The sequence below is a fragment of the Mus caroli genome, unplaced genomic scaffold, assembly GCF_978045245.1.
Source record: "Mus caroli unplaced genomic scaffold, Mus_caroli_1 scaffold_10, whole genome shotgun sequence".
In the NCBI taxonomy this organism is placed as follows: Eukaryota; Metazoa; Chordata; class Mammalia; order Rodentia; family Muridae; genus Mus; species Mus caroli.
Window position 1 is genome coordinate 86,487,295 of NW_028227265.1, and position 10,398 is coordinate 86,497,692.

The 10,398-nt window shown below is 39.7% G+C and overlaps 2 pseudogenes; both read left to right on the forward strand.

The window, feature by feature from the left end:
* Positions 1-371: 371 nt before the first annotated feature.
* On the forward strand, positions 372-2,268 carry LOC110300812 (peptidyl-prolyl cis-trans isomerase H pseudogene; annotated as a pseudogene).
* A 5,695-nt stretch (positions 2,269-7,963) lies between these two features.
* LOC110300811 (WW domain-binding protein 11 pseudogene) lies at positions 7,964-9,176 on the forward strand (annotated as a pseudogene).
* The last annotated feature ends 1,222 nt before the right edge of the window (positions 9,177-10,398 follow it).

Here is a 10,398-nt window from a genome sequence, read left to right on the forward strand (position 1 = left end):
GATGGCCTTTTCTTCAGTCTCTAATCCACTCTTTATCCTTGCAATTCCTTTGAAGAATGGATGTTGCCTGTTTTCTTAATACATATGATTACAGTTCTAAACTTCCCCTTTAGATGGTTTACAATCTTTACTTTAGAGTTTTGAATATTATTTTATCCCATTTCTTTCTTGATGTCTCCAATAATAACCCTACTCACTATTCAATAAAGTTCCTCTAGATGAGTGTGGATTCTCAGCATACTGTTTTCCTGCACACACCTCCACTGGTTTAGTAAGTTCAGTTATAGACCTTGCTTCTTGCAAGACAGACATTTGCACACATTATCTTTTCTGTTTTTTTTTTTTTACATAAAGTTTCTCTACTGGGAATTATGATCTATATTCATACCGAGGCTCCAAGGGGCAAGTTTTATTGAAGGGTTTGCTTCATTGATGTTTAGTTTCTTGAGTTCTTCACATAACCTAAATGGTAATCTTCTGTCAAACATATAACTCACAATGTATTTCTTCAATTCATAGGCATTTGGTTGTTACTTTATTATGAAAAAGCTTTTTATTTTGTTGGAGTCTTATACATTCACTATCGGCCTTATTTTCTGAATAATCAGTATAATTTACAATGTTCTTATCTGTGTCTATGTCTTAAAATTGACTCTCCACATTTGCTTCCATTAGTTTCAGAGTTTTAGAAACTCCAGAAAATCTTTGGTCCATTTGAAGTGTTGTTTTTCTGTTTTTCTTAATTTGAAAGGCAGCATGAGGAATAAGGATCACTTTTCCCATCATAGAAATATATCCTTTGTTATCAGCATCATGTGTTAAAAATGTTGGCTTTTCTCCAATGTTGTGAATTGGGCACCTCTTTCAAAATCAATTGGCTATAGTTATGGGAACACATCTTTGAATCTTCTGTGCTATTAATATATATTTCACTCAGCTACCAGATGTTTTGGTTATTTTGGCTTTGTGATAGAGCTTTAAATAAGACACAGTGACACCTTAAGCAATGTGGTTTTTCTTGAGACTGAATTAGTCATCCAACCTCTACTGTACTTTCCTTTTAATGGACTTAATAAAATATCCATTTTAACATTATTTGTTTTATTTTGCTGGCTCTGTGAAGAATTTAATTTGAATACAAGTACATTGAATTTGTATAAGGTTTTTGGTTGGGTGGTTTTCACCTTATTATTTATTTCAATCTGTGATCATAAGAGGTCCAGAGAGCTAAAAGTCTTCATATGCCTTCCTCACTGTCTTCCTCATTCATAAATGTGTTCATTATAGAGGTTTTTCACTTCTGTTTAGAGTTATTCTATGCTTCCTTTTTAAAAGCTATTTTGGATGAATTTATTTGCCTTGTTTCTTTGTTAGTGTGATTGTCATTTATAAAGACAGAGTACGGTTCCAGGCACATTGGAACACATTTCAGTCATGTTCTTCTCGCCATTTTCTATGCTCTTTCCATTTGATCTTTTGAAGTTATAGACTATGTGACTGGATCATGATGTTTTAGTTAGAATTCATTGGTGATTTTTTTTCCTGTACTTTATGTGAATTTTTCTTTGGGCCCAGAGTGTTCCTCTGCAACACTGCCCTTTCGTTTTTGAGGAAAGATTTCACATTGAACCTTATGGTTACATTTCTACTAAAGTTCCTGTCAAGAAACCCACGGAATCATACTCTTTCCTTCACTTTGAAGAACTAGTGTTAAAAATACATCTATTACTTCTGGGTCAAAGCCGTGGTTGGGGCAAATTCAAGTCCAGTCAATCCAGTGGTCTTCTTTGATGTCAGCCAGGAAGTTAGTCTCATTCAGATTGAGCTTTTTGCAGACATGGTGCCTAAAACACCAGAAAACTTTAAGCAGTTTTGCACTGGAGAGTTAAGAAAAGATGGTGTTCCAATAGGATACAAAGGAAACACCTTCCACAGGGTCATAAAGGTTTCATGATTCAGGGTGGAGATTTTGTTTATGGTGATGGTACTGGAGTCACCAATATTTACCAGAGTCTACTTGCGGATGAAAAGTTTAAACTTAGACACTCAGCTCCAGGCTTGCTTTCCATGGCAAACAGTGGTCTCACTACAAATGGCTGCCAGTTCTTTATCTCGTGTTCTAAGTGTGATTGGCTGGATGGAAAGCATGTAGAGTTTAGAAAAATCACTGATGGACTTCTAGTGATGAGGGAAATCGAGAATCTTCCCAAAGGCCCCAGCAATAAGCCCAAAGTTCCAGTGATGATCTCACAGTGTAGAGAAATGTAATGTAGACAAGACGGAACCAGTCCTGTCTCTACCATTTGGGTCCTCTGCTGTTTTGGTATGACATTCCCTCTCGAGTCTGACAAGCAGGACGAGCCTCTATGTTTGCTTACCTGTCTCCACGGTATGTGATCCAGGACCTGAAAGTATCACAGATCAGACCCAATAATCCTGTTTAAATTTTGAACTAAAAATACAGGATTTCTTTCTTTCTTTCTTTTTTTTTTTTTTTTTTTTTTACAAAAATTACATCTATTAAACACACATTAAAGACAAATTTTGGGGGACGGTCTGGACTCTAGAAATCTGAACTCAGATGTTGCTTGTATTGTTGTATTGATGTTTGCAAGCCCTTCATCTGCTATGTCCTTTCCACAGCTCAAGTTGGGAAGGGGTATTATTTTTCTTTAAATGATTCATACAATATATTTTGGTAACATGATTTTCCTTACACAAACTACTTTCAGATTCCCTAATACATGTGTAAATTCTTCCTGTGAAGAGCCCCTATTGCCCCTTGGTTCAATGCCAGACACCTAACTTCTTTGTGTAATCAAATAAAGCACATATATCTAAACCAATTAAACTAAAATCCATATTTAAGAAAAACATGTCATGCTGGTCTTTCTTGGTCTGGCTTACCTTCCTTGGATGATTCCATAATTTACTGACAAATTTGATAATTTTGAAAAGTGAATACTATGCCTTGGTGTAAAATACCACTTTTTGTTATCTTTTTATCAATTGATCATCTTTTTGCCATTGTCCTGGATAATATGAATAAAGTAGTAATAAAGAAGGATGAGCAGTTATATCTACAGTAAGGTGTAGAGTCCTTTTGGTCAATATTTGTACAGATAGAGTTTGTGGAAAATCTATTTTATCTTTTCAAATAAACTCCATGTTGATTTCCAAAAAACTATACTAGTTTGCACTCCTACCAGCAATTAATAACTATTTCATATTATCTACATCTTAGCCAGCATATGTCTGCTTTCAGTAATGTTGCCCATTGAATCTGAAATAAAATGAAGTCTTAAAGTAACTTCAATTAATTTGCTACTTAATGTTGGTTATATCTGGAAGGTTGATACATGTTAATGTTGCCCCTTGACCTTTTCTTCATCGTATTGCCAAATCTGTACTATGACCCTCTTTGGATTTTCAGATCTTTTTATGGTATACATCATAACAACTTCTTTGTAAACAGTTAACATTTGATGTTTTCGACTTTCTTAATTTTCTATAATGTTCATTTTAAGCTAACATGAACTGACCACATGAAATAGGATAAATTTGTTGTCTGGAAGATTTAGAGACCAGAATCTCAGTAACATGATGTCCCCAGAGCCAAACTTCCTCTTACGTTGCTAAGGAGTGATTAATTACAAGATGATTCTTCAGTCTGTACTTGAGCAGTAGACATGATACAACTTATTATCTACAATTATAGGTGTTCAAATTTTACTCCATTTAGACGAATTGTGAATTATATCAGGAAATGTGGTTATTAAAAATATTCTGAGAATAAAAGCCTTACATGATAAAATGTCAATTGTAACATTTTCCATTCAGTACTTGATGGACAGGTAGGCTCTTTTGAATTGATGCATGCTATCAACAGAGAAGCAACAAATATGAATTACAAAGTAATTTTGTAATAACATGCAGAGTCATTTGGGTATGTACCTCTGAGTGCTATAGTTGCATATTGTGGTTGATTAATTTTTTTTTTTTTTTTTTTAGCTTTTAAAGAAATCTCTACACTGCCTTACACCATGGGATATAAATTTATACTCTCTCTTACTTGAAATGTTATTGCTAGGATAAAACCCTGACTAAAGGCAACTTGGTGAGAAAAGGTTTATTCTTGCTTACGGGCTCACCTCAGGGCCATCTCAGAAGGATGTGAGGAAAGGAACTGAAGCAGTGCAGGAAGCTGCAGGCAAAAACTGGAGCAAAAGCCAATTCCTTATTTGTCTATCATCTAAGGAAGTTAGTACAGGAACTCAAACAAGTCAGGAACCTGGAGACAGGAATTGAGATAGAGGCCATGGAAGGGTATTACATGTGGGTTTGCTCTTTCTGTCTTGTTCATCTCATTTTCTTATAAAACCAATGATCAATAGCCCAGAAGTGGCATCACCAACAATGGGCAGGAACCTCCCCCATCAATCATTAAATGAGACAGTGTTCTACAGAATTGTCTATAGCCTATTCTTGAAAGGACATTTTCTAAATCAAGGTTTCCTATGCCCAGGTGACTGTACATTGTGTCAGGTTAAGAACAGCACGATTATTAACTTTAAGTATTCAGCATAACTAGGAAACGTCCCACTCAAAATTATGATCTTAGGTCTCTGAGTCCTCTACTGTTTCCAGACCTTACAGCACCAAAGACTGCCCCTAGTGACTAGCTTCCCACATCCATGCAAGAGCCATCAAAACACTAAACAACTCTCCATACCTTCTTCCATTTGATCTCTAGCCCCACTGTAGAGAGCTAAGCACACAAGTGAACTCCCTTGGTCATCTCACAGGTGACTGTTTCTAACTGTAGCATGATAGTACACTTTATTCCTTACTGAAGTCTGAGTTCCTTTATTAACGTGAGGAGTAATTACAGCTTGGATATTGTTTCCTTAAAACCTATAACAAAAAAACAAACATACAAACAAAAATGGTAAATCCTGATGCTCAACATTTATTCAGCTCTGTTATAAAATGAAATCAGGAAGATATTTACAACTTTGTGTCAGATTAAATAAATACAGGCAAAGTCAGTTTTCTTTGGCAATTAAATTAAAAATCCCTCATAAATTTTTTTTAATTAAATGTCCTCAAAGCAGCACTTGAGCCCCAGTCTAAGCTAATCACAAGCCTGCCTGGCAGCTACTCTTTAGCTTTCCCCAAACACCATCTGGTGTGTGTCTACCCACAAGCCTCTTCTCTGTTGATGCCACCACACCATTCCATTCTCAAAAATATCATCCCAAAGACCCACCATGACTGAAGGAGAACAAAAGTTTTCCCATGATGAAAACAACCTAGAAAGGTTATGTCAGACAAACCAAACTAAAGGAAATAACATGGAACAATATTTAGGGCAAAAGAAAGAAATGAGTATAACATAGAGAGTGTGGCTAGAAATATGAAACCATAAACCACAACATACCATTAAGAACAAAATCAACTTGATGACCGTAGCTGACATATTTTAACAGTAACTAAATGGTGTCAACTCTCCATTCAAAAGCATAGGCTCACTAAATAGATTTTTTTTTTAAATCTACTTATCTGTTGTCTACAACAAATACAGCACTGCCTGAGAGTAAAAGGAAAGACAAAATTACTGCAATCAAATGAGACCAGGCAGTAATCAGGCTAAACTTCCATAGTATCTGACAAAGTAAACTTCAGTTTAAATTTAATCAGGGCAGATAGAGAGGGACACTTCATTCTACTACATGGAAACGTTAGTCAAGAAGACCTTTCTGTCTTCAACATACATGTACCAAACTCTAATGCACTCTCTTTCTTAAAATTTACTACAGGGTTTAAAAGCACAGATTAACATCAATCCATTAATAGTAGGTGATCTCAAAACCCCACTTTCTCCTATAAGCATGTGATTTAGAAAAAAAAAATGTGCAAAGAAATAAAATTAATTGACATCAAGCATCTTAATGGGCTCAATACATATCTGCAGGCTATTGCACACAAACACCAAAGAATACACAGGCTCTTTTCATTAGCATCTAAAAGTATTGGGGACCAGGATAATCCAAGGCTTTCTCAGAGGCCCAAATAGGAAAAAAAAAGTGTGTGTGTGTGTGTGTGTGTGTTGGAGGAGGGGGAGTTAAGTTCTGTGTTCTTGCCCAGTAGACAAGGACCACAGGGAGTTAAGTTTTCAATTCCCAGGAACTCTGCTTTCCCTGAGAAAGACTGTGGTTATCAGTCCCAAAGCTGCTGTGTGCTTGATCTGTGACATACTTGGGAGAGCCTGTTGTCCTTTGCATGATATTGTTTAATAAGCTTCCTGTTGACGCTGATCTGTTCTGTGATAACTTTCTCCTGACTTTATCTATGTTCCCCACTATAAACATTCCAGGAGACACAGTGCTGCCGGAAGAACTTTCGGGTATGAGCCACCAGCTCATGTAGTCATCCTGACACCAGCTTTCTGTCCTCTTTATTTTTTTATCCCTGCTTTTCCCATTGAAACTTTGAAGTTCAGGACCATTATTTGTGCAGATCAAGTCACTGAAGCTTTTCCAAACCAGACATCACTAAGGGCCACAAAGCAGATAACAAATGCAAAGATGCGGGATCACTCATACATCTGATGATAATGCAATAAAATTTAAAACTGATAGAAAACAAAATTTTAGAATATATGCTAATTCAGAGATTAAACAACTCATTACTCTGTGATTGGTGGGTCAAATAAGAAATATTTTTTTCTGAAACTATATGAAACTGAAACACAACCAAACTTCTGGAACACGCAGAATGTGATTACAGATACAAGTATCTACATTAAGAAATCAGATGGGCAGTGGTCGAGCTCGTCTTTAATCCCAGCACTTGGAAGGCAGAGGCAGGCCATCCTGGTCTACAGAGTGAGTTCCAGGACAGCCAGGGCTGCACAGAGAAACCCTGTCTTGAAAAACCAAAAGAAAAAGAAAAAGAAAAAGAAAGAGGGAGAGGGAGAGGGAGAGGGAGAGGGAGAGGGAGAGGGAGAGGGAGAGGGAGAGGGAGAGGGAGAGGGAGAGGGAGAGGGAGAGGGAGAGGGAGAGGGAGAGGCAGAGGGAGAGGGAGAGGGAGAGGGAGAGGGAGAGGGAGAGGGAGAGGGAGAGGGAGAGGGAGAGGGAGAGGGAGAGGGAGAGGGAGAGGGAGAGGGAGAGGGAGAGGGAGAGGGAGAGGGAGGGAAGAAGGGAAGAAGGGAAGAAGGGAAGAAGGGAAGAAGGGAAGAAGGGAAGAAGGGAAGAAGGGAAGAAGGGAAGAAGGGAAGAAGGGAAGAAGGGAAGGGGAAGGGAGGGGAGGGGGGAGGGGAGGGGAGAGGAGAGAGGAGAGAGGAGAGAGGAGAGAGGAGAGATCAGAGTTGGAGGGGCACAACTCTTCTAGATGGCAGTGCCTGGGTGGTTGACAGAGAGGCAGAGGTGAAGGTCCCATTCACGGAAAGTACTCAGGGACCGCCCAGTATTCGCTCTCGCTGTCCCAGGAGCCACACAGTAGTTCATTCTTTTTCTTTCTTTCTTTCTTTCTTTCTTTCTTTCTTTCTTTCTTTCTTTCTTTCTTTCTTTCTTTCTTTCTTTCTTTCTTTCTTCCTTCCTTCCTTCCTTCCTTCCTTCCTTCCTTCCTTCCTTCCTTCCTTCCTTTCTTTCTTTCTTCCTTTCTTTCTTTCTTTCTTTCTCTCTCTCTCTTTCTCTCTCTTTCTTTCTCTTCTTTTTCTATCTTTCTTTCTCTTCTTTCTCTTCTTTCTCTTCTTTCTTTCTTTCTTTCTTTCTTTCTTTTAACGAAGAAGTAAATCATATAAATTGTCAACATTGGATGAAAATCAACATCCTCCACCAAGACTGAGAATTTTATAAATCCCATAGAGCAAGCGCCGAAAGGAAGCCCAGAAGAGAGTGTTTAAAAAGGAACAACAACAACAAAAAAAAAAAAAAAAAAAAAAAAAAAAAAACAGTGCATAATGGTCCGAGCTCTAGATCTTCCTTCTCATGCTGTACAGTCCAAACTTGCTTAACAGAGTCATGGTGATGACACGTCCAGCACCAATGAAGATGAAGGCTATCCCGAGGACGTGAATTGAGATAAGCGTGGTGATAGTAGTGAGACTGACAGATAGGACACAGAGAGTGACCGGGATGAGTTTGGGCACCGCAATAACAGTGAGCACGACAATGATGAGTAGAAGAAGTCAGGTCTCAGAGTCTGATTTGCAGATAAGCCTGGGAAATCAAGGAAGAAGAACACGAAAGAGCTGACTCCTCTTCAAGCCATGATGCTTTGAATGGCAGGTCAGGAAACCCCTGGGGAAAAACCGGAAGTGGAGGAATTTTCAGAGGAGGATGATAACGGATGACTCTGATGATTCCGAAGAAGAAAAGCAATCGCAAACGCTGTATGAAGAAGATTCTCACTCTGATGGCACATCTGCTTCCTCTTCACAGCAGCAGATTCATCCAACTTCTCAGATACAAGCATCTCCCATGCCAGGACCACCACCTCTTAGATCACCACCTGCCCACCCTTACAACCTCCTGGGCCACCTCCAGGTCTCCTCCTGGGCCACCTCCAGGGGCTCCTCCATTCCTGAGACTACCAGGAATTCCAGGAATCCGAGGACTTTTACCATGACTTTTACCTTCAAGACCACCATCAGGCTGACATTCTGGCCCTTCCCCAGGTCTGCCCCCTGAATCCCCTCCTTGAGGACCTCCACCAAGGCTACCTCCTCCTGCACCTCCAGGTATCCCTCCTCCTCATCCTGGCATGATGCGCTCACACTTGATACCTCCTCTTGGACCTACCTCCACCTGGCCTTTTCCCCAGCTCCTTTGCCCAACCCAGGAATGTTGAATACCCCGCCGAGCCTCATTCAGCCACTGAAGGCAGATGATGCAAGTTCAGTCACCATCAAGAAGAAAGCCACAGGAACCATCAGTGTCAAGCCCCAGATCACCAGTCTCAAGACAGAGCTCACACAGTTTGTGACCACTGCACTGAGGGTGCGCTGCGAGAATAAGGGGGCTACTGCTCTTCCCCAAAGAAGGTCAGAGGATGACTCTGCTGTGCTTGTTGCCAAGCAGTCCGAATATCTGGACCCCCAGTTTCTGTCTCAGTACAAACTACGGGACAATGTTTGTAAAGCGTTTATGAAAGAGGTGGAAGGGCCAATGTAACAGATTCTCCTGCCAGGACAGGCTTCTGTTCAGAATACTGGTTTGTGGAACAAGAGGCTCGGAAAGTGAAGAACAACGTCCACTGTCAGGTATCTCTGTTCCCTGTGAAACCCATCTCCTCCCTCTCTTCCCCTCTCCATTTTGAGAATCCTGTCAGCGAGGTCCTAGTTTCTTGTTTTGACTCAAAACATGTGCTGTGGGCACTAGAGTAGAAAATTCTGGAGGAAAGAAAGGCTATTTCATCTTGACTTTTGTGTTTATTTTTAATATTTTCCTGTAAATATTTTGTAATATTTTCCTTGTAGTGAAACAGATTACAGTATCATTTCCTAGTTCAAAGCAGGATGTGAGAAGAAAATATACAATTCTGGATTTAACAGTATTTCCCACAAGCTAAACTCTTGGAGTGTTTCATGGAAAAATACAATGTTCCATTCCAAGAAAGAAAGAAAAAAAGAAAGAAAGAAAGAAAGAAAGAAAGAAAGAAAGAAAGAAAGAAAGAAAGAAAGAAAGAAGTCAGAAAGAGTGTGCACAGCCAGCAGAGGTGAGCTGCATGCTGTATCCTTAGTTCCATCCTCCTGCCCATGGCCTTCTCCAGAGAAGGCCTGCTGTGCCCTAGGAACATCCAAGTTAGATGCCTCCCTGCCAATTCCCTGCTGTCTGTGACCCTCTGGAGCACAACCAGCAACAGTAAGCTTCACTCTGTCCCCTGAGTTTCAGCACCAGCACAGCAGCTATGCCTGCCTTCCCCCAGGAGATCTGCTGGACTCCAGGAACATTTAGATCCATTGTAGGGCACAACAAACCAGAGGTGTGCAGATACCTGTTCTATAAACTCCATTGTCAGACTCACTGCTATGCCTGCCACATCAAGGAGTCCTGCAGGCATAAGGAATTCCAGGCAACACCAGGAACAACCAGATAGCTTAAGACCCATTTAAGAACACTGCAAACATGAGCCACAGCCATATGATACCACTATAGCCCAGATATCCAACTAAAGCAATCACTTGATATCCTAAAATGCCTGAAGCACAGGAAAATAACCTTAAATCCAATCTCAATGAATGTGATAGAGGCCTTTAAAGAGGAACTGAATAAATCCCTTAAGGAAATACAGGGAAGAAAAATCAAACAGGTGAAGGAAATGGATAAAACTGTTCAAGCCTTGAAAATTGGAAATAAAAGCAATAAAGAAAAAAACAAACTAAGGAAATCCTGG